At 32.9% G+C, this 22,925-nt stretch overlaps 1 protein-coding gene across 1 annotated transcript in view; it reads right to left on the bottom strand.

Moving 5' to 3' along the window:
* The window catches only part of Adgrl3 (adhesion G protein-coupled receptor L3), a 1,316,738-nt gene that overhangs the window by 144,563 nt on the left and 1,149,250 nt on the right, over positions 1 to 22,925 (bottom strand). The window lies entirely within an intron of this gene.

The following is a 22,925-nucleotide window of genomic DNA, read 5'->3' on the forward strand; positions in this document are numbered from 1 at the left end:
CATTTGGGATAAAACTTCAAACTTTCATATGGTTTTAGATGCCTTTCATGAGTTAATTATCATTTAATACTTTCTCTTGCTACTACCTTCCAAATATTCTGTTCTCTAAACATGGCAACCATTTCCATTCTTTAATTTACTGTGATACATAGCATATAAAACCCCCACCCAGAAGTCCATATCCTAATCCTTGAAACTGTGTGTTACCTTACACAGTCAAAGGTACTTTGCAGATGTGATTAAATGAAGGATCTTGGCACAGAAGGATAATCTTGGATTATCACAAGGGTCTTTCTGAGTAAAAAAGGAAAGCAGAAGATTAGGAGAAGCAAGAGGTTGGGTGATGTTTTTGTTAGTTGCAAAAGTGCCACAAAGCAAGAAATATGGGCAGACTTTGCAAGAGGCAAAAAATGGATTTTTCTCTAGTGTTTTCAGCAGCCCTGTCAGCACCTTGGTTTTAGTCTAAGTAAGACTTATTTTTTACTTTTAATCTCTAGAACTGTTTCATAATAAATATGTGTTGTTTTAAGTCACTGAGTGTAGGGAGTTTGTTACAGAAACAATAGGAAACTGATACACTCACCACTCTTTTTTTTTATTCACATTCTTCACATATACTGTATCCTCCCTATCTGGAATTTTTTGCTCCTTTTTACCTGGCTAGCCTTTTCTTTTATGATTCAGATGAAATATAATTTCCTATAGAAATCTTCTCACCTACAAACATGAGGTCTATAGATTAGTTTCCTATTTATCACATATTTTGTGGTTCAAAACAGAACACATTTATTATGGCATGGTTCTGGAGTCCCTGAGTCCACAATGACTTTCAATGGACTGAAGGCAAAGTGTCAGCAGGGCCGATCCTGCTGGAGGATATGCTTCCTTATCTTTCCCACTTCTAGACACCACCTGCATTCTTTTGCTCCGACCATTTGCTCCCATGGTCATTGACTGCTGCTCTTATCTCCACCCTTTGTGAAGTTTTTTTGATTACCTGGGACGCACCAGGTAATTTATCCTGTTAAAATTACAATTAGGTTTAAATTATTTTACGGTTAAAGAAAAGATATCCACTCAAAGACATCCTACATGTGATTTTTATTCTTTTTGGAAATTCAAATCAAGTATTTCTATATAATTCTTAGGTTGTGATAAACAACAGATACAAAATACTGGCATCCACTACTTAACTGACAGTTATTCTTTTTGGAACACTCAATTTTGCCTTTATTTTTTATTTTGTTTTGTTTTTGTTTTTGTTTTCCTTTATTGTTGTGCTGTGTTGGGGTATATTATGGTGTTTTTATAAAGGTTCTCACAATGTATCAACTATCATACTTGAATTCACCACCCTCCACTGCCCCCTTTTTATTCTCCCTTCCCCAATTCATGGAATAGTTAGATCAGGTATCATTGCATTTGCATGCATATGTACACATTTTTTTGCACTGTATTCACCCTCCTACCCCCTCTTGCTGCAACCTCATCCTTCCCACTGATGCCAACCTTCACCCCTGGGCAGGACTTGTTCCACCCTGCTGTTCTACGCTTTTGCAGAAGTGAAAAGATAAAAAGGAAAACATGACATTTTTGTACGTTTGAAATAAAGGTAGCTATACAGGGAGTTTTCCTGTGGTATTTCCATGTGTATATGTGTTACACCCCCAATTAGTTTATCTTCTCTAATTATTTACATTCTACTTTAGTCCCTTTCTTATAATGGCTTCAGCCAGTTAAAAATTTCTATATTCATTCATTATAGAGAGTATAAAACCCATATTCAAGTTCTTAGTTTCCTTCTTTTACCCTACCCCTCCCATGCAAGACCTCCCTTAGCTTGACCAGTCTTTCAAATATTTCTGCATTTGTGTTAGGTTTATATTCCACATATGAGAGAGAACATGTGGCTTTTGGCCTTCTGAGTCTGGCTAACTTCACTTAAGACAAAATTCTCCATTTATCTGCAAATGGCAAAATTTCATTCTTCTTTGTGGCTGAGTAAAATTTCATTGTGTATAAATACCACATTTTCTTAATGTACTCATCAGTAGGGGTAGCTTGATTGTTTCTATAGCTTAGCTATTGTAAATAGTGCTGCAATAAATCTGGATGTACAGGAGTCTTTGTTATAAGCTGACTCACATTCCTTTGAGTATATACCTAGGAGTGGTATTGCTGAATCATATGGCTGATCTATTTTTAGATTTTAAGTAGCCTCTATACACTTTTCATAGTGGTTGTACTGGCTTACATTCTCACCAGCAGTGTATGAGGTTTCCTTTATCCCACATCCTTGCCAACATTTGTTGTTGGTGGTAGCCATGCTAACAGAGGTGAGATGAAATCTTAATGTGGTTTTGATTTGCATTTCTCTTATGGCCACAGATGGTGACTGTTTTTTCCTGTGTTTTTTACCCATTTGAACTTCTTCCTTTGAAAATGCTCTATTCCGTTCATTTGCCTATTTCTTCATTGGCTCATTGATTGTTTAGGAGTTTAGTTTTTTGAGCTCCTTGTGTTTTCTTGTTATCAGTACATTGTCTGATGTATAGCTTGCAATGATTTTCTCCCAATCTGTGGTGGCCTCTTCAATTTAGAAACCATTTCTTTTGTTGTCCAGAAGCTTTTTAACTTAATGTAAAATCAAATACATAGGAATAAACTCAACAAAGGATATAAATGACCTCTACAAGGAAAACTACAAACCATTGAAGAGATCATCGAAGAAGACTACAGAACATGGAATGATCTCCCATGCTCATGGATTGGTAGAAATAAACATAGTAAAAATAGCTATACTACTAAAAACAATCTACATGTTCAACACAATTACCCTCAAAATCCCAATGACATTCATCACAGACATTGAAAAATCAACCCTAAAATTCATTTGAAAGTACCAAAGATTATGAATAGCCAAGGCAATACTGAGCAAAAAAAAGAGCAATGCTGGATGTAATCACAATACCCAACTTCAAACTATACTACACAGCCATAGCAGTGAAAACAGCATAGTATGGGCACAAAAACAGATACAAAGACCAGGGGAAGAGAATAGAGGACTCAGATATGAATCCACACAGCTATGCCCACATAATTTTTGACAAAGTCACCAGAAACATATGATGGAGAAAAGACAGCCTGTTCAACAAATGTTGTTGGGAAAACTGGATGTCTGCCTACAGAAAACTGAAACTCGATCCATGCCTGTCACCCTATACTAGTATCAAATCAAAGTGGACTAAGGACCTTAATATCAGACCTGACACTTTGAAGCCAGTACAGGAAAGAATAGGGAATACACTGGAAGCAATAGGCATAGGCCAGGGCTTTATCAGTACTCAACTGGCTCTTCAACTAAGAGAAAAAAATTGACAAAGGGACTACATGAAAATTATTCTTAAGGTAAGAATCATGTTAAAGAATCTACAGAAATGGTTCTTCCAGACTTTGAACTTTTGTTTTGCTGTTTTATCTTATGTCTTTGAAAATGGTGTTTCATTCCTTCCTGAAAAGCAAAACTTAAAAGTATTATGAATCCTGAATATATTCAATACAAAAACAGGCTGTCCAATTTCACCTTTGAAAAATTGGGACCCAACCAATCCTTAGTTTTAGAAACATTATGTTTATTTAGGAACTCAAATGTTTGAACATAACATTCAATTTCTAGCATGTGATAATGGTTATTCATGATCAGCTTCCATATTACTACACAGTAACAATCTCAATTTAAATGTTTGAGCCTTTATGTGATTAATAAATGTTAGTCTGTTATAAAACTCAATTTTTAATAGTAAATGTCTCCTCATGAAGGACATAGTATATTGATATTCATTCTGGCACAAGCTCACTTTTTACATACATAATAATTTCAGACATTTTTCTGATATTGCAGCTGGGTCCTCTGAACATATTCTTATAAAATCTGAAGCTCAAAACCATAATTTAAAACCATGTAATCTTTTATGTTTTTAAGTTTCAGAGTTGTGTTTCCAGAAATGAAGCTAAAAAAATATTCTTCCTCTCATCACTACTATGTTCAATCATCCATATATATGAAAAGAATTGCCATGTTAGCCACATCTGGGAATTTGCAAGTTGCACTGAAAAATACTTTGATACTTTGATGAACATTTTCCTCTCAGATTGTCCTCTTTATATCTAACTTCTTCTGGAATAAAGCAAAGGCTTATGGAATCCCTTTACTCTTATGTGTTGTAGAAAATGGATCAGAGTCAAGAATTACCCTTCCCCGTGACACCTGAATAAGAATCAAGGATGGCTCCCTTGTTTACTCAGGACAAGGTCTGGCACAGATAATTCACATTCCCATTCTTTGTTTCATGCTTGATTATACCTTCTGGACAAAATGCCTCTTGCCTGATTGGAACAAACTTCAGATTAGCTTCTCTTCTTTGCTAGGGACTCTGAGTTTCCACCCACCATCAACCTAAGTGATCAAAATGTGGAACAGCCTTCCGGAAAACAACTAATAACAAGAAAAGGAAATGCCTGACCAACTAATTACACCACCTATTCATCACACTTCCCTTGCTGATTCTTCCTAACTTTATTGACTCCTCCCAATAAAAACAATTCTTTGTACCTGATCTTTGAGACTCTTGATGATTTTGTAGTTATAGTCTCCTCCTATGACAGTGTCCAATACTCTACTGCTATAGTCCCCTTCCTTCTTTTGTAATTTCTTTGTTCTTTTAATTAAAGGGTTTCCTTACCTATGTCCAGATGTTTTCTTTTCCCCACAATCATTCTGCAACATTTAGAAAAGTTTTTATCATTTCTTGAAACAGTACTAGGGAAGAATGTCCCATAAACTGTAAATTAAGGCTGAAAATTGATAATGCAATGTCACTGTCTTATTATTATTAAATACTATTACATTATAAATTTCAAATAATGGCTAATTAGAATATAATATAATATAGAAACAGCAATACTATGAATTCAGAAACCTTGGGTTTTGGCTATAAGGCAGTCCTTGGCACTAGAGATAATTTTGTGTTCTCCTTCAGCAATGGCTGACTTTGGAACTAAGGGTTCCATTTTGTTTGACTGCTTTTCCAACCCTGCTATTTCCCTCTGCCAAGTGTAGAGTTTTCAGTAAGACAGTAAGTTAGTGGATAAGATGTCAATATTATGATTGATTTTAATATGCTAGATTAAATTAGCCATGGAACTTATCTTGTTTAAACTATTTGTTTTCTAAATTAATTTGAAAAATGAGAGAGAAATGATCATGAACCTTGTATCCTTGAAGAGCAATAAGTGAATTCCTAATCTACTCTATCAGTTTCATTTCTATGATTTTTGTGTTTTCATACAATGTTTTAATGTAGTTTTATTTGACATTAATTCATTGAGAAATATAGTCAATTGATTGGAAAATTAATCAAAATATCACAGGTAAATTATTTACTACACAATTTAAGAAATCCTATTATCTAATCCTTAACATTAAACATTTAATTGTTTTGTTTGTTTTTTGAGACAGAATGTAGCTATGTCTCCCAGGATTGCCTCTAACTTAAGATCCTCTTGCCTCATCGTTCTGAGTACTGGGATTATAGATGTGAACAACCAAGCCCATTTTTTATTTCATTATTGAAGAGTAAGCTCAAGTAATTCAACATATGTGGTTGGAATTTTACCCAAGAAATTAATCAAAATATGCAAATTGGGGGGGTCAGATCTCACATTTTTGCCCAGGGCCACCCTTGGATCATGATCCTCCTATGGACTCCATGTAGGTGGGATGACAGATGGAAAACACCATATCCAGCTTATTAGTTGAGAAGCAGCCTTGCTAACATTTTAACTAGGCCTCAAACAATAATCTCCTAGTCTCTGCTTTCCCAGTAGCTGGTACAGAGGTATGCGCCACTGCACCTGACCCTGAACAGGGATACTTGTGTGTGGATAGAAGACATTAATATCAACATGAACTTCAAAATGTCATGTAGGCATCTTACACAAGACCTTAACTTGGCAAACAAATCTTGAATTTACTGCACAGTTTTTCAGAAAATCTCAAATTTAGTAGCCATAATTGGACTAAATTAACTATCACATTTTTTATTCTACGTAAATCAAAGTATCTCAAAATAGATAGCATGAGTGAGGTAGACTGTCAGTTAATATTAACTAACTCACATAGCTATCCTTTTTCTTCCTCCTAACCCTACTTTTAAGACCATGCTACAAAATAAATGATAACCAAATAGAAAAATCCCTTCTTGGCAGCATGAGTTTCTCAATAGTAAACAGAATAAAGAGCCATCCAGTATGATTCCGTAATATCTATTCTGTGTATAAGCCAAGAGTTTATTCATACACATGACTGACTTCATTCAACTGTCAAGTATTTGTGGCATGTACAATACACTAACAATTATTCTTCTTTTAATATGTAATTAATATTGTGCATTATCCTAAAATACCATTTGATAAAAATAATTTTTGTAATAGTTTCTTGTGTTTTCTCTTTGAGTATAATATTTATTAATATTACAGTTGACCTTATAGTTTTCTTCGCTCTTCTTAGCACTATAAATGCTTTCCCCAGTTTTAGTCTTTTCTGTATCTTTAGCAATAAAATTAACCACTGCCACTACTGCTGTCACCCTACCAACAACATGGTCTCTAAGTCTCTCTCTATTGGGGCACTCAAGTGCCACTATGGCATGACAAATCAACCATAATTAATCTTCTGAGAGTGTGAAAACAAAGCTGAATTTCTAAGTTATTTAACATTTTCATTGCATCTAGGTTTTCACTGCATTTAGGTGTTCAAGTCAAAGTCTGCAGTTCATCTATTTGTAGACCTCATTATTGGAAAAAATAGCTCAGAAGTTGGTCAGGATCCATGCAGGCTTCTAGTTCCTAAAATGAAAAATATTTTCTCTTTAATCCCCAGACAAGAATAGGGACTTTTGAGCCCTTCATTTCCTACTCTCCTTCTCTCTCTTTCCCATCTCTCTCTGCTCCTGCCTTTCTGTCATCTCCCTCATCATTTTTCCTCTTCCGTCTTTTCTGACTTTCTGTGCATGGGGTCTGGGAAGGTACAAGCCAGAGCCGCCTTAAGGAAGCAGAGAACATGCTGATGAATCCTTCAGCAAATAGTCCCACCAGACGTTTCTGCCCCTGTTTGGCAAGGCTGTATAACTGAAAATGAACTGGGGAATAGTGGTAAATGAATCTTCAACTAAATAAAATTCAATTTTTTAGGTATTCATGAATGCACTTCCTTTTTCACACTTTTCCTGCCACATATGTGAAATTATGACACAGATTTATTTGTCCCAGGGTACACAGATTTGTGTTCAATACTCACCACTAGAGACCAGTTCACTCTTTGTTTGTGATGCGTTTTGGGGTTGTACTATTATGCTGTTCTTTCCATCACTTCTTATGCTTCAGTGAACCACATTTTAATCATGGGCCTATTTTTTTGAAAATGGGTTGTAATGCAGCACAGGCATAAAAACAAAATTATAAATTTAATAATGTTAACAGTAGCATGAAAATACATTAGGTGAGACAAACCATATCCTATTAGCAGACAAACAAACCAAATAGGTCCTTAAAAGGACATGTAGAATTTTAGAGGACAAAATAATCATTAATTGTGTAAGTAATGAGATTTCTATGCAAATAAAAATTAATCTTACATTTCAGCCTTGTTTAAGGCTGTAAACAAATTAGTTTCATGGATTTTTCCTATTCAAATTGACAGATTGCCTGTGGCATGGCCACAAAACATACTTTAATACTGTTCCAGCTGTCAAAGTATCATGTTTGCTCTCAAATTTCTTGTCTCTAAAGTCATTATACATTACGGTTTTTTGTCTTTCCCTCTGAGACAGTTTATATGTATACACACATACACACACACACACACACACACACACATTTCTAATAATTAGGAAAAAAATTAGAAGGACCCCTACATTTTGGCCTACCATAATTTAAAGCAATTAATAAAAAGCACAGAAGAATAAAGACTTGTCTTGACCTCAGAGTGCTTATCTCTAAAAAGCCAGATAAAACACAGCAGCAGCTTCCATTTGTCCACTGGTGAACTCTCCACCAAAAATGCACCACTGTCTCCTTGCTCGAGAAGGATGCTGTGATCTTCAGAGCACAATAAAACTGAAAGGAAACTGATGCTAACGAAAGAAAATGATTGCACATTACAACACTAGTGATACTACCTTATACATTTAGAGAACAGGCTTCTGAAAAAAAATCCAAAAGTCATCTGACATGCCCATAGTGAAAAAGTATTTATAGATAATCATAATTGATGCAATTTATAAACATAAATATTTGGCAAACATTCTTTAAAAATTAACTATTCCCTACTTCAGCAGCAATAAAATATTTGTTCATATTTTCTATTTTGTTCTTTTTTCTTACAAAATAAGAATGTTAATATCTTTCTTCTCTAAAAATATGTTGCAGGTCAAGTGGAACTATTTTTTACAATTAATTCTAAACTTAAAAACAGGTACATAAATTAAAAATTAACAAACAGAATTCTCCAAATAAATGAATATCATAGTTGAAAACAAGAGATGACCTAACTTATTCTACAATTTATTATTTCTTAAAATAAGCTGAAATATATGTTGAAAGGATGACAGACAAGTTCTTTCTCTAGCATAGCATATTATCATGCACAGATCTTTACATAGCTATATATGCATGAACAAAATGATATAACTATACATAGAGTGATTTTTTTTCCATCATGTATTGAACACATACCTTCACCAAGGGTTAAGGGCCCTGACTCTCTGCCTGTCCCATATAGTAGGGCATTAATGGAAGTGATACTGAAAAATTCTCTGAACAAAGCATTATATAAGACAGAAGAACTCAGTAATTAGTATTCACCAAGTCCTCAGCATTTTGATTTATATTTTGTCATTAATCCTAAATATTATATCAACTATGATCTCTTATTTTGTCTAGTGGAATTTATGAGAGGATCAATTATATATCTAGAAACTGAATAATAGAAAGGAGTAAGCCTAATATAAGTTTTAAATTTGTTAGTGTGTTTGCTTTTGTTTATGTGGGTATGCTATAAATTATGAACTGGCTAGCACCTCTTTTATATTGACAGAGCTAAGAATTCTCAATTCTATTATGATGTCAAAATGATGCCATCAGTGTTAAAAGTCAACTACTATGATGACTTCACTTCATATATCTGAGAATAAATGAAACTCCCTGGCTATTATTTTGAAGAACTAGAGGATTTCTAAGACAATCAGTCCCAAGCATAGATGATCTAAAAAGGTGGATTTTTTTTTAGAATTTAAACAAATAGCATAAAAGAAAAACAAAATGGGTGGTTTTAGTTTTACTTGGGTAACAAAAATTTAGACTCCAAAAGGTTCAAATTTCTGAGAAAGGGATATTTATTTATATATTTTAAATAATCTTCATATTTCTTTGATATACTTGAAGAAGCTTTAAGTGGTTTTGTTAAGATTATTATTAGAAATATGCAACTATAATCATTTTTGTCACTATACTTGTCAGAGGAGTTATAAATCATTCACTAGCATTCTTTTCAATATAAACCAATATATAGAGATGAAGACACTGAGCTGCATGTTGTCAAATATCACACTGGAGTTCAGCTGAGGGTTAGAGCTTAGTGGTCTTTTCTTGACAAACAGTCTGATTTATAGACATATAGTCTCAGAAATAGAAGGTGATTTAAGAAATGAAGAAAAATTATTGAAATATGTAAATATTGTTATAAGACACGACAAAGGTTAAAGAAAATGCTAATGAGCACATATGAGACAAAAAGTTGGAGAATTTGCTTTGACCTTGCCTTGAACAAGTTAGTTGATTTTCTCAGACTAACATGAGAAAGTTGATATGACATAGCCCTAAAAAAGAGTCCTCTAAGTAGATAGATTTTAAAGTCATTATTGTCTGTATTTTAGTCCAAATCCTTCGTTTATTAGCTGGTTGAGCAATGGCAAGTTACTTATCCTCTATGAACCTAACTTAGTTCTTAAAAATATATATCTTTCAGGATTGTGGAAGCAATTACATAAAATAATGGAAAGAAATGCTTTCATAAAACCTGGCATGTAATAATCAGTATTCATTATTTCCTTCTTACCTATTCCCCTGTATTCACCTAAACATTGTAAAAGCCAAATTACCTAGGTTATAATTAAATGATTATTGATTCTAGGTCTTTCCAGCTAAGTATATTTGGATGGGTAGCTATATCTCTTCATGTATAAAATTAGGACTCAAATATATGCTTTGTTTTCTTCTCTACTAGCCATTATAATAAAAATAAATAAATTGTGAGAACACAGTTCCATAAAGAACTCTACGTGTGGGCTGGGAAGGAATTGACACTTAAGGTTGCATTCAGGGTTCCAGCTGCTTTGTATGTAGTTTCACTCAGTACTCATAACAACACTGGGAGGTATTTATTTCATAAGTGAAAGAGCACAGTGGGGATAAGTAACTTGGCCAAGGTCACCCAACTGTTAAGTCACAGAGCAGCAAATCACTCCTGTATGTCACCTGCCAAACACACACACGGTTTCTGAAGTACTGAGAAGAAAGGATTATTTGATCTTGAAGCAAGAATTATGAACAGAAGGGTGAAGATAGGCTAATAGATGCCGTGAGCAACTATTTAAGTGCCTTACTAACATAATGATATAAAGCTCACTATGCTCATAAGAATAGCTAATAAGTAAAGAAATCACAAGTGGAAGGATAATTATTAAATACAACGTAACTCTGATATACATGTCTAACATTGTATTTTTCTTATTTTCATGATACTGACAGTGAAAAAAGGAAGAAAATTCCATGATAATTCATCATATATGCTAAGACATTTCAGCTGCAGAATAAAAGAACCATGCCAGTTGCTGTGACTCCAGTCAGAGAGCAAAGAAATCCTTTACGATTCCCATGGGTTTACAGAAGTCTATCAATCACTCTGCCAGTCTTTCGGATCATTATTCAAGTTGCTATCCCCAATTTTGCTGGGTATATCAGATCAACTCCAGCTCCATAGGTAATTTTTCTCTCTAATGGATTTGAAATTTGTTCTTTTTTAATTACCTTTGGACTAATGTGCTGCTCAGAAGTTATGAAAATAGTAGAAAGAACGTCAATCATTGCCTCTGTGTGTATGTTTGTGTTACACACATTTGTATGTATATGTGATTATATATTTATTTCAGTAACAATCTTATTATTATTACCATAAAGGAATTTAAAGATATAGATAGAACAGTTAGAGCTAATTGTGAGTATCATGTGTTATTTCTCTTAATATACTTGTTTTAGGTAGTATTTTGTCTTTTTCAAGGATCTTTATGGTCAGGGAAAAAGATGTTGCTATGTTTCCCAGTTGATGTACAAATTTGGCAGGCATCTAGGCATTTTTCAGTGAAGATCAACAGACTGGAAATTTTAGCTAAATATTTATGAAATTCAGTAAAAATCATCAATATTTTGAATAAAACAAGTTGGCTCTTACATAAATTTCAAAGGAGATTTAATGTTTCATTCAACAAAACTGCATTATATAGGTGTATAAGGCATTGTGTGTATCATGGATATACATTCAAAGAAGACCTATTCCCTCTCTTCCTCTAAGTAAAATAACAGGCAAAGGTGAAGAAATATGTTTAGAGTATATACACAGCATTAAAGACATGAGACATCCAGACTGCAAGACTTCCTGGAAAATGTGAGAACCATACAGAAGTTTAAAGATTACTACTGTTACCTAGATAAAGAGGAACAGCGGAGCTTGTAGATAAAAGGGTCATAGGTGAAAAAGACCCTAAATTATGGGAGACCCAAAAATATTTTAGTATTTGCCACCACAATTCATTTTAATATATTTTTGGCAGTATTGGAGTTTGAATTCAGGGCCTCACACTATCATCTGAGCTTTCTTTTTGCATTAGCTATTTTCAGGTGGCGTCACACATTTTTGCCTGGTGCCTGTTCTGGACCATCATCCTCCTAGCTAGGCTTCCCACATAGCTGTAACCACAGGCACATGCCATCATGCCTGACTTATTTGTTGAGAATGGGGTCTGGTTTACCTTTCCCAGGGATTACTTCAAATCACAGTATTCCTAAGACCCCAAGTAGCTGATATTACATAGGTGTAAGGCACTGTGTCCATTTACAATTTATTTTTATGGAGAGAGGATTTTTCATCTTTTACACTTCTTGATGTATTTGCAATATGTATAACAGTGCCTGATTCATAGTAACTGTTGGTTAAATGACTGAATATACGATTAAGTTTTAAAGTGCACATCAGAGGAACAGAGAAACATGAGTTACATCCAGATGACAATGTATCTGTATATAACTTAGTGACAAATTCTTATGCTATTTTTTCTCCTTCTGGGTAATCTGTTGATAACATAGTGTCACCTGTGGATAATAAACACTCCTAGTCACACTTCTCTGTACTTCTAAACTTTTTTGATTTGGGGTTTATTGAGACAGTGTCTGACTATGTAGCTCAGGCTGTCCTCAAATTTGTCACCCTACTGACTCAAACTCAAGCATGCACCACAATGCCTGCTTAGACTTGATCTTCTAATGGAATTTCTTGATGCAATTTCTAATCAGAGCCATTCCACCCTTACCCCCTGTGTCCACTTATGTTGGGATATATCTTTGATGATAGGGCTAAATTAGTTTGTTTTGTTCATATGATCATTTTCACTCAGTCATGGCACCATGGAAAGACCAGTGCTTATGCTTTTTGGAGTTAAAAAAGCATTGGGCTCATACCTCAAGTCTGATATGGACCAGACTTACTACCTTAACACAATTATCTCGAAAATGTCTTAATCAAAGACTTGAATAAAAATAACATAAATGGCTAATGCAAAGAAAGCCTTGTAAATTTTATGGAATGGCACAAATGTAAGAAATTATCCTTTTATTAGGGTTTGCAAAGTCTTGAAACAAAAATATTTAAATAGCATGAAAATTTCACATGTTATCATTGCTGCTGTGGGATAGCATTTGTGTGACAAATGAAAAGCATTTTTTGCAGTTTTCAAATCACATGATAAAGGCAGTATTTCCATTTATATTAAAATTGACATTAAACTGAAACTATAGGGATATTGAAGATTATAATTTACTCCAGAAGAACTTAATCTTTTTGTTCCTTAATCTCAAATTCAGAAAGAACATCAGGGTTATCACTATATAAACATTTTTCTGATTAATCCGTATAATAACTAGTGCTGCAAGGCAATAGGCACCATCACCCACTCTTTACATATGAAACTTTTCCAAGGGCAAGTGCACTATATCTGGCTCATAACCCTTTAGCTTTCTAGTACATATTGACACTTTGAATTTGCTTAGTTAAAAAATCTGGGACAAATTTTTTTTCTTTTTTTTCCTTTATTTTATTTTATCATTTTTACATTTACTTACATGGGGACAAAATTATCGAAAGGCAATTTTCTTCAATATTACATAAGTAAGGATATAATAACTATTTATTTTTTTCTTTTTTGTCTTATACAGCAATATTTGCATGTATTATTTGCAAATCCAACAATATTTCCTTTGTGGACAAGGAGGATAGATGTCTATGTGAATTATGTTTAATTCATTAATTAATCTCATTCTATTAATTTATGTTTATTATTTTTGTATATATATATATATGTGTGTGTGTGTGTGTGTGCATGTATAGTTTCCAAGCTCTACATGCACACACATACATAAATGTATACACATATACATTTATACATATATAAAGGACATGTACCTGAATATACATGGATAGATACTAACTCACACAAATATTTAACATTCATTCTCTTCCTTTCCTGTCCATGTGAGAAAAGTTCTGTTTTTCTTTCTCTTTGTGAAGTACCCAATCTTTCTATTACATGTACTAAATTTACATATTGCTGATCTTATATATGTTATTAAAATGAGAAGTAGTCTTTCAAATTAGAGACCTAGCAATTTAGATTCAACAAATATTATCATTAGGTAACATCTTTATTTTTATTTTTTTGAGACAGGGTCTTGCTCTGTACCCCAGGCTGGCCTTGAACTCATGATCCTCCAGCCTTAGCCTCTTAAGTGCTGGGATTTCAGACATGCACCATTGCACCAAGCAAGTAACATTATTTTTGAGGAGACACCAAGAGCTGTAGTGGTCTGGCACAATAAGTGAGGCAGGATTTTAAATCTACAGATAGCCTGAGATTATGATACTATAAGAAAAGAGGTCCAGTGCATAAGTTACCATGGATTCCTAAAGAAAGAGTCTAAAACTCTCAAAAGCATAGTGTTAAGCAGTCATAATTCCTGTGAAAACTCTTGAATTTTCTAATGTGCTCTGATATTAACACTATTATATTATATTACATATATTTTAATACTTGTGATTATGGTAACACACAGTAAAATGATTGCACATTTTATTTTAAATTATATTTAATATTGTCTTTATTTATTTTCTTTTCTTCCCAGATGGACAGTGTGTTTTCTTCGTATTTTTAAAGACAGCAAAGCGGAAAACTGGTGAATAGTATAAGGACACACTGAAAAGTACATTGTTACTATGGCAATAAAAAGGAGATCAAATGTCCAAACTCTTTCTGGTAAAATTCCATTTGTCTTTGTGAAATTTTTTAGTTCCTTGTATCAAACATTACTAAAATACCTTCTCTGACCTTCACAATATTGCAGCTTTTTTGACAAAAATGATGAACTGATAAGCTAAACTCAAAGTAGCAAGTGACGTAATAAAGGTTTGCACAGGAAGCAAAGCACTGACCCACAGTCATTGTTGTCATCATCCTCACTTCCTCCTCCTTGTACTGCTTGTCCTCCTCATTCCATTCCTTGTCCTCCTCCTAGTCATCTTCCTCCTTCTCCTTTTCTTTCTCTTACTTTTGAGGGATAGTGGGGTAATACATCAGAGAAAGAAGCCAAGGAAGGAATCCGGACTTTAAAGCTCCGCAAATATAAGTTAAGAACATAGAGGAACATAGATAACTACAATTATATAGAATGAAGTAAATATGTCACAATCACAAGGAACATTATGAGATACACCTTAGCACATATATCCCACACATTTTCTGTATTCAATTAGATGGAAAAAGTTTCACCCATATTCAAGGGGAAGATATCTCACCAGAATATGGATACCATGAATCAGGGATTAAGGGACCACCATAAGAATTAGTCTGTCAAACAATTATTATCAATATAAAAATAAAAGCCAGCCACAATTACTGGGACCAGAATACAAACTAGTGAAAAAATAAGATGTATTGTTCTTCATTGTGCTAAATTTTATATCATTAGCTATATCACTTTAATTAGGAAAGTAATTTTTAAAATGTAAAAGTATTAGTCAATGTTCTCCAGAGTCACAGAATTAGCATAACATGTACATATTCCAATAGAATGTAAACATATTCAATTAGTTTTATTAGTTTAAGGAATTGGAACACATGGTTGTGGAGGCTGGCAAATCTAACCTTGGGTCATCAAGCTGCAGACTCAGAGAAGAAAAACATGCTTCACTTAAACTCCAGACTCAATTTGCAGGCAGTCATCCCTCTTTCTCCCACTTTAAGGTATGTCTTTTGTTCTAGTTGGTCTTTCAACTGATTTGATTAGATCTGTACTCATTGTAGAGGGTAATTGCTTTACTCCATGTCCACTGATTTATTTTTTCCTCTTTTTTTATTATTGTGCTGGGTAAAGGTACATGTGGCATTTATAAAACTTCTTGCAATATATCATATATATGATACTTGAATTCACCCGCCTCTACCATTCTTCCTTATTTTTATGGAAGCAATACATTTAAGATCAGTAATGTCCAAAATAATGCCTAAACAAATATCTGGGCACCATTGCTTAGTCAAGTTGATTTATAAGATCCACTATCACAATATTTCTTAAAATTTAATAAATATTGTCTCTAATATATTTTATATAATATTTCTATGTGCTAAATGATAAATTCTTTATATTAATTCATAACACCCTGTGAAATAGATATGTTTATTATCAACCCTATTTATAAGGGCATCAAAGAGTACAGAATTTAATTTTCCTGATGCTATACCACCTCTGCATAGTGAAGTCAGTGTTTGAACACAATCTATTTGGCTCAAAAGTTCTTTTACTGAAAGGTAATCTAAGGTACTTCTTGCCATCCCTGTGGAATATGCTCAAAATGTACTGCGATTATATTTTTGCAAAGGAAGCATTTAGAACAATAAAAATGTTATCTTAAGAAACATAATAGAATTTTGGACAATCATGTTTGGTAGATTTCTGTTTCCTTCAGAACACCATGAATTTCATAATATAATATTCATCATAATGTAATTCACCAAGAACTTAGCATACTGATCAAAACACAGCAGGTCCTATCATTAAATCACAAACTCCTTAGAGACTGACTAACTCCTCAGAGACTGACTATATCTCTTGAGTTTTTTCCTGTACCCTAAAGTGCTTTCCTGAGTGGCTGTCACAGCTGATGATAAGAAAATGTTTGTCAGATTGGGGAACATACATATGTCTTAAAATCATTTAATAGTGCTTTTGATATTGCTAATAGATATGTAAAAGAAAGGTTGACTCAATTTGAGAAATGGCATTATCAGTGCATTTACACCATTGCTCCTATTAAAGCTAACTTTCAAAAACTGGATAATAAAGAAATGCATCTCTCTTTGACTTCAAAAAACTATTAAGATAATAAAGAATAAACTAGACTGAAAACCACTGGGCATGGTGGTGCACAATTCTTAATCTGATCTCTTAGAAGGCTAAGGCAAGAAGACTCTAAGTTTGAGGCCAGGTGGGCTACCTAGTTAGACTGTAAAATGAATGCTTTTTCAGTATTCTCTATATATAGACAATGGGATGAAATATATAATTTTCAATTTAAATAGATGCTTAACATTTAAATAGTCTTAAAACACACTTTAAGTAGGCTAATATTATATGAACGTGGAATCTCTTGAACACTTACATTAAGGTTTATGACACATGAGGGAAATTCCAAATAGTATAGTGAGGTCTAATAATGACAGAGTAGGCCACAGTAAAGTGTAAGGCTATAAGAACAAGACCAGATACGACAATAAGAAAGTATCAAATTAAATCCTAATGAAGTTAGAATTCACAGCATACTGTGGTGATTCTCAGTTATGTATGTGAGAAAATGAATAAGAATAGGGGTAGGAAGCATCAACACAAGGAAGAGATAAAAGACATAGTCTTGACTTAGAAGCTTCCTAAACTATGAAAGAGCATATTTAACATATATGTGGTATTTTTTTTTAAATTTTAGAAACTATTCTTGATCACCATGGGTATGCAGGCATAGTATAAAATGATTGTAGGATATAATCAGACTTTAAGGAAATGTCATATATTTTAAAATGAGAAATATATAATTATCATGGTGATCCCTGCATATAACTATGATGATTCACTACATAAAACCTAGTTAGATTTTAAGTGGACCTTAAAAGTGAACTAGTGAATCTGCCAAGATGGTTTGAAAGACCTGAAGACCTATCCCTTGCCTATGTCTGAAGCTCCAGCTATTTCTCTCTCCCTCTTTTGGCTTAGTCAGTCACTCTGAACTTATTTTGACTTCCTTAAATATTTTTCCTGTCTTAACAACCTTATACATGCTCTTCTATCTTCTTGAAACAGTTCCCAATCTTTAGGTGTCACTTTAAAATTCTTGTGAATGTCTAAATTCTCCTTAATCTCTACTGACAACTTTCACTATCACCACTCCATCCCTACCAGACCACCTCAGGCACACTACATAATTTTTCATATAATCTGATCAAGTTTATCCCATATTATAATTAAATATTTCATGACTTGTAATCACTATTAATGTAAACAAACATATTTATTATATTATTTCTAGTGTTTATTACAGAACTTGACACATAATAAGGGCACAATGAGTGTTTGTGGAGTAAGTAAACACTGGGTTTGACAGAGTTTTTAGATATAATAAGAAAAGAATGATCCATGAAGGAGAAGCTTGACTTCCTGAAGTTGAAAGCATTTACTCTGAGAAGAATGCTATTCAGAAAGTGATAGGACATGTCACAGATTGGGAAAAATATTTGCAAAACACATATCTGATAAAGGATTTGCACACAAAATATGCAAAAATTCCAGAAAGTCAACAATAATAAACTCAACAATAAGAAAATAAACTCATTAAAATGGATAGGAAGTATGAATAGTCACGTGACCGGAGAAGATATAGACAACAAATATGAAATGTGAAAATATTTCAACATCACATGTCATTAATAAAGTGCAATTTAAGTAGTAAGATTCCACTGTGCACCTATAAAAATGGCAAAAATCCAAAACACTGACAACATCAAATGACAGCATCAAATGGCAAGATGTATACTGATAGGAAGTCTCATACATTGCTGGTGGGAATATAAAATGGCTTAGCATTTTGAAAGATAATGGGGTAGTTTTAAAAGCAAAGTAGTTTTACTATGTAAGCTAGTAATCATACCCCTAGGTATTTTAAAATGAGTTGAAAACTTATATTTGCAACAAGTCTGCTCACAGATTTTTATAGTAGTTTTATTCATAATTACTAAAACTTGTATGCAATCAAGATGTCTTTCAATATGAAAATGAACAAACTGTTGTACACAGAATAGTATTCCATGATAAAAAGCAAATGAGGTATCAAGCCACGAGAAAATATACAGGAATGTTAAGTGTTTATTATTATTCAGTGAAAGAAAACAATACAAAAAGGATACATATCTGATTCTAACTATTTGACATACTAAAAAAAACAAAACTAATAGAGACAGAAGAAATATCAGTAGTTTTCAGGCTTGGGGAAGGATGAAAGGAAAAGTAACAGGTGGAGAACTGAAATTTTTAGGGCTGTGAAATTAATGTGCATTCTACCGTATTGGTAATTGGGAGACATTATGCATTTATCAAAATCTATTAAACTGTACAATGCAAAGAATAAAGCTTCACATAAATAACTGGCTTTATTTTATTATAATATATCAATATTGGTTCATCAGTTGTAACAAAAAAGAATTTTGGAACACAGTTCTCACTGCTCAATTTTTCTTTAATCTCAAACTACTCTAGGAAATAAATGCTAACAATTAAGAAAAAAATAATCTGAGAAAAGATTGCTTAAAAGAAACAAACTTGCCTACTGTTCTATTACCACTAAGCAAAAAGTAGAAAAATCAAATTGACTAATGTTCTACTTTTTATTTGTTTATATTTCTATTCTGGACTATTTCTCCAAGTCAAAAATGTTCTCCCAAAAGATGTATTTTGAAACATTGTCAGCTTATTAATAGAGGTAGCACTTCTGACATCAAGTGAGAATCAGTTCTATATTTCAACAGTTGAACACAAGAAGGCTTGATTTCCTTAAGGATTCCAAAACTGCTTATTAAACTTGCACAGACTACTTCAAAAAAGCAAAAACAGAAATCAGGTTAAAAAAAAAAAAAAGCGTTGAAAGACAAAACTCCTATCTTACTCTGCCCGCAAAGCTTCTATAGAAGATGTTTATTCTTTTTATTCAATGGCAGATCCCAAGCATTCTGGAAGGAACCAAATCTATCCCCACAGCCTACAAAGCAAGAGTAGCCAAAGAGAAGGTTAGATCTGAAGGTGAAGTTGACCTCTTTATCATGAGGAGAACTGAAGAGTAATGTGGTTTAAGGTTCTCTCATTGGGACACTTACAAACAACGCATGATTTGTTGTGGTTATAACTATTGATGACACTGTTCTCAAAGACTAAATTTATACCCAGCATCTGAGATTATTGCTTTATCTTGGTCCTAATGGCACTTTTTGTTATTGTTGTTTGTGTTTGTGAAATTTGTTTCATCTACTTTATTAACTTCTATTTTTAAGTGTTTTTATTATACTCAATAGTTATACAGTGGGGTTCATTGTGACACTTGTTATTGTTATCATTGTCTCTGAAGGGATTGAGAGCAATTGAACTTGCAATATTTCTTGGTGATTATGAGAATATGTAATCATTATCCTCCCTGGAGAAAGGTGTTTCCTCAAAGCTTCTATTTATTCTATAAAATCTCTTCCCTATAATTATAATGTGTAGAGTATACATTGGTATTAATTCTTTCTACTTGAAATAGTGCTGCTAATTTCAAAGAAGTGTGAAAATGGTGGTGGTATTTTTCATCATTATGATTTGGTTATGGCAAAGGAGTCTATTTCATAGCTGCAACCTTTTATTTAAAAATCATACATGCATCAAATGAGTGGAAGCTCCAGTATAGCCTAGGAGAATGGACTGGTGTACCATGATTAAATTTATCCACTGAAAACTTCTCTCAGAAACATTGCAGGAAATGACTCCATGGTAATACATAATAACTTTTGAAAATTAAACTTCTCATAAAAGCAGAGAAGTTGCACATTGATACTTTTACTAGTTGGTGGAATTGTGTCTTCTGCCATAGTTAGAAAATACTAAGCTATCTATGTATTATTTAATGGCAACAGCATTTTCCCCGCTTCTCTTAAAAACAGCCAAAAACTGATACCCTGTGAAAAGTGATGATTAGAATATGGGGTATAGCTTAGTATTTAAAAAATGTAAATTTTCAAATAATATTAAACTTTAAATAATTTCAATGTAGTTTTGAGTCATTTTATTTTGTAATTTTTATATCCCATACCATGTCAGACAACTTAAAATATACAGGAAACATTTAATGTTGAACCACTTAGAAAATTCATTATTTCCTACATATACACAAATGAGATTAGAAAAAAAGGTTAAGATAGTTTTAAAATATATTAGCAAATTTTATTAAAATTTACACCTATTGTATTTTGATCCAACTTTTATCTTTCTAGGAATCTAAATACACAAAATATAAGAGGATAACTTTTGAATGTAAAGCTCTAAGACAATAGTTAATAAAGAATCAAAGTTTGCAAAACAGTATTATAGAAAACTCTACCATGTTAAAAAGAGTGACTTTGATCTAGATAATTCCACTAATTATATCACTTTCTAGCTATGAATCATTTATCATCCAGGAACTTAGTTACCTATTTGCAAAATAAATGATATTGTTTTGTTTGGGGAGATAAAATTGGGAATAATATGCAAATATACCACTATGAATTACACAAATGCATGTATAATTATATAATTTTAGGTATTTCATAAAATATGTACAGATATATAATTTTAAATAAGTGTAAAGTTATATACAATCAATGTATTCTTAATATTAAACGTCTAATGTGTTATTTATAATGCCCATTTGATAATTCAACATGAAAATTAAAAAGAATCTACTCTGTATCTTGATATCCTTTGCTTAACCAAGGGATCCTGGTGTATTAGTGGTAGGTGAAACTACAGGAATATATTTTACATGTCTCAGTTTTCCTAGAGCTTACTACGTACTTAAATGCTTGACACATCAACCCAAGTCATGTAGAGAGAATACTCTACTACTAATGACTGAGAAATTCTCATTAGTTATCATTACATACACACACACAAACACACACACACTCCTTCCTTACTTTATTTGACAACTGAGGTAGCCAGCAGTGACATCTCAATAGCAAGCCAGTACTTATTTCTAAGTACTGTGTTCCACTAAAATAAATAAATTCTTGAGCAAATGGCTGATTTCAGTGCAAGATTAAGGAAAGAACATGTTGAGCCTGGAAAATCTTATAGAGTAAGCAAATGATTAAAGAATAATGAAGTTATCAAAAGGGGCAAAGAAGCCTACATTGAGGGGTCTACCACAAGCCAAATATGGGAAAATTTAAATGTCAAAAAAAATGGTGTAGGAAAGATTAAACACCAATAATCCAAAAACCCCAAATCCAAAATGTTTCCAAATCCTAACCATTTTGACTTCCAAAATTCCACACTTGACCTCATATGATAGATTTCAGTCAATAGCCAAATCCACTGAAAATATTCCCTCACTTTAGGCTAATATGCACAATGGGTATAAGAAACATTTAATGAGTTTTGTGTATAGATTCCAGTCCCATCCACAATATATCCCCTTCTGTATATGGAAATATTACAAAATATGAAATTTGAAGAACTTCTGCCCCAACATTTTCAGATAAGAGATATCTAACCTGTTATAAATTTAAGTCCATTGAACAAAATTATTATTGAAATACTTCTTAATGAAATATTTATTCATTAGAAAGGGGGAAAGTTTACCATAGTGGGATCTTGGCAGACACCACCTCAATCAAGTTATCAAGTTAATATCACCACTGCTGGGATAAATTAAAATTGCTTGTCACCCAATAGAATGCAATGAGAACACATGTGTGATTCTTCCTGCCAATGATACATAATGACATCTCATCACAGGGAAACATCAGATAATTTCAAATGACAGAATGTGCTATAAAATTGACTTCTATAAAGCCAGAATTCCTGGATTGTACATTTCAACATCAAGGCAATGAAAGTCAAGGAGCGACTGAGGAATCCTTAAGACAGGGATATAATGAGTTTATATATATATATATATATATATATATATATATATATATTATATCATATATATATATATATGATATAATGAGAAACATTGACTACAACCAACAGAAACACTACACTAGAATAGAACCCTTTGCCAAAAAGAACATTATTGGACAATTGCAGAAATTTGTCTGAAGGGTCTTAAAACTAAATGGCATAGATTTTTTTTCTTGCTTTGATCATTAAAATATGATAAAGTAAGAGAATTGCTATTTATAGGAAATACACAATAAAGTACCTAG

The sequence above is a fragment of the Castor canadensis genome, chromosome 9 (genome assembly GCF_047511655.1).
Source record: "Castor canadensis chromosome 9, mCasCan1.hap1v2, whole genome shotgun sequence".
Lineage (NCBI taxonomy): Eukaryota > Metazoa > Chordata > Mammalia > Rodentia > Castoridae > Castor > Castor canadensis.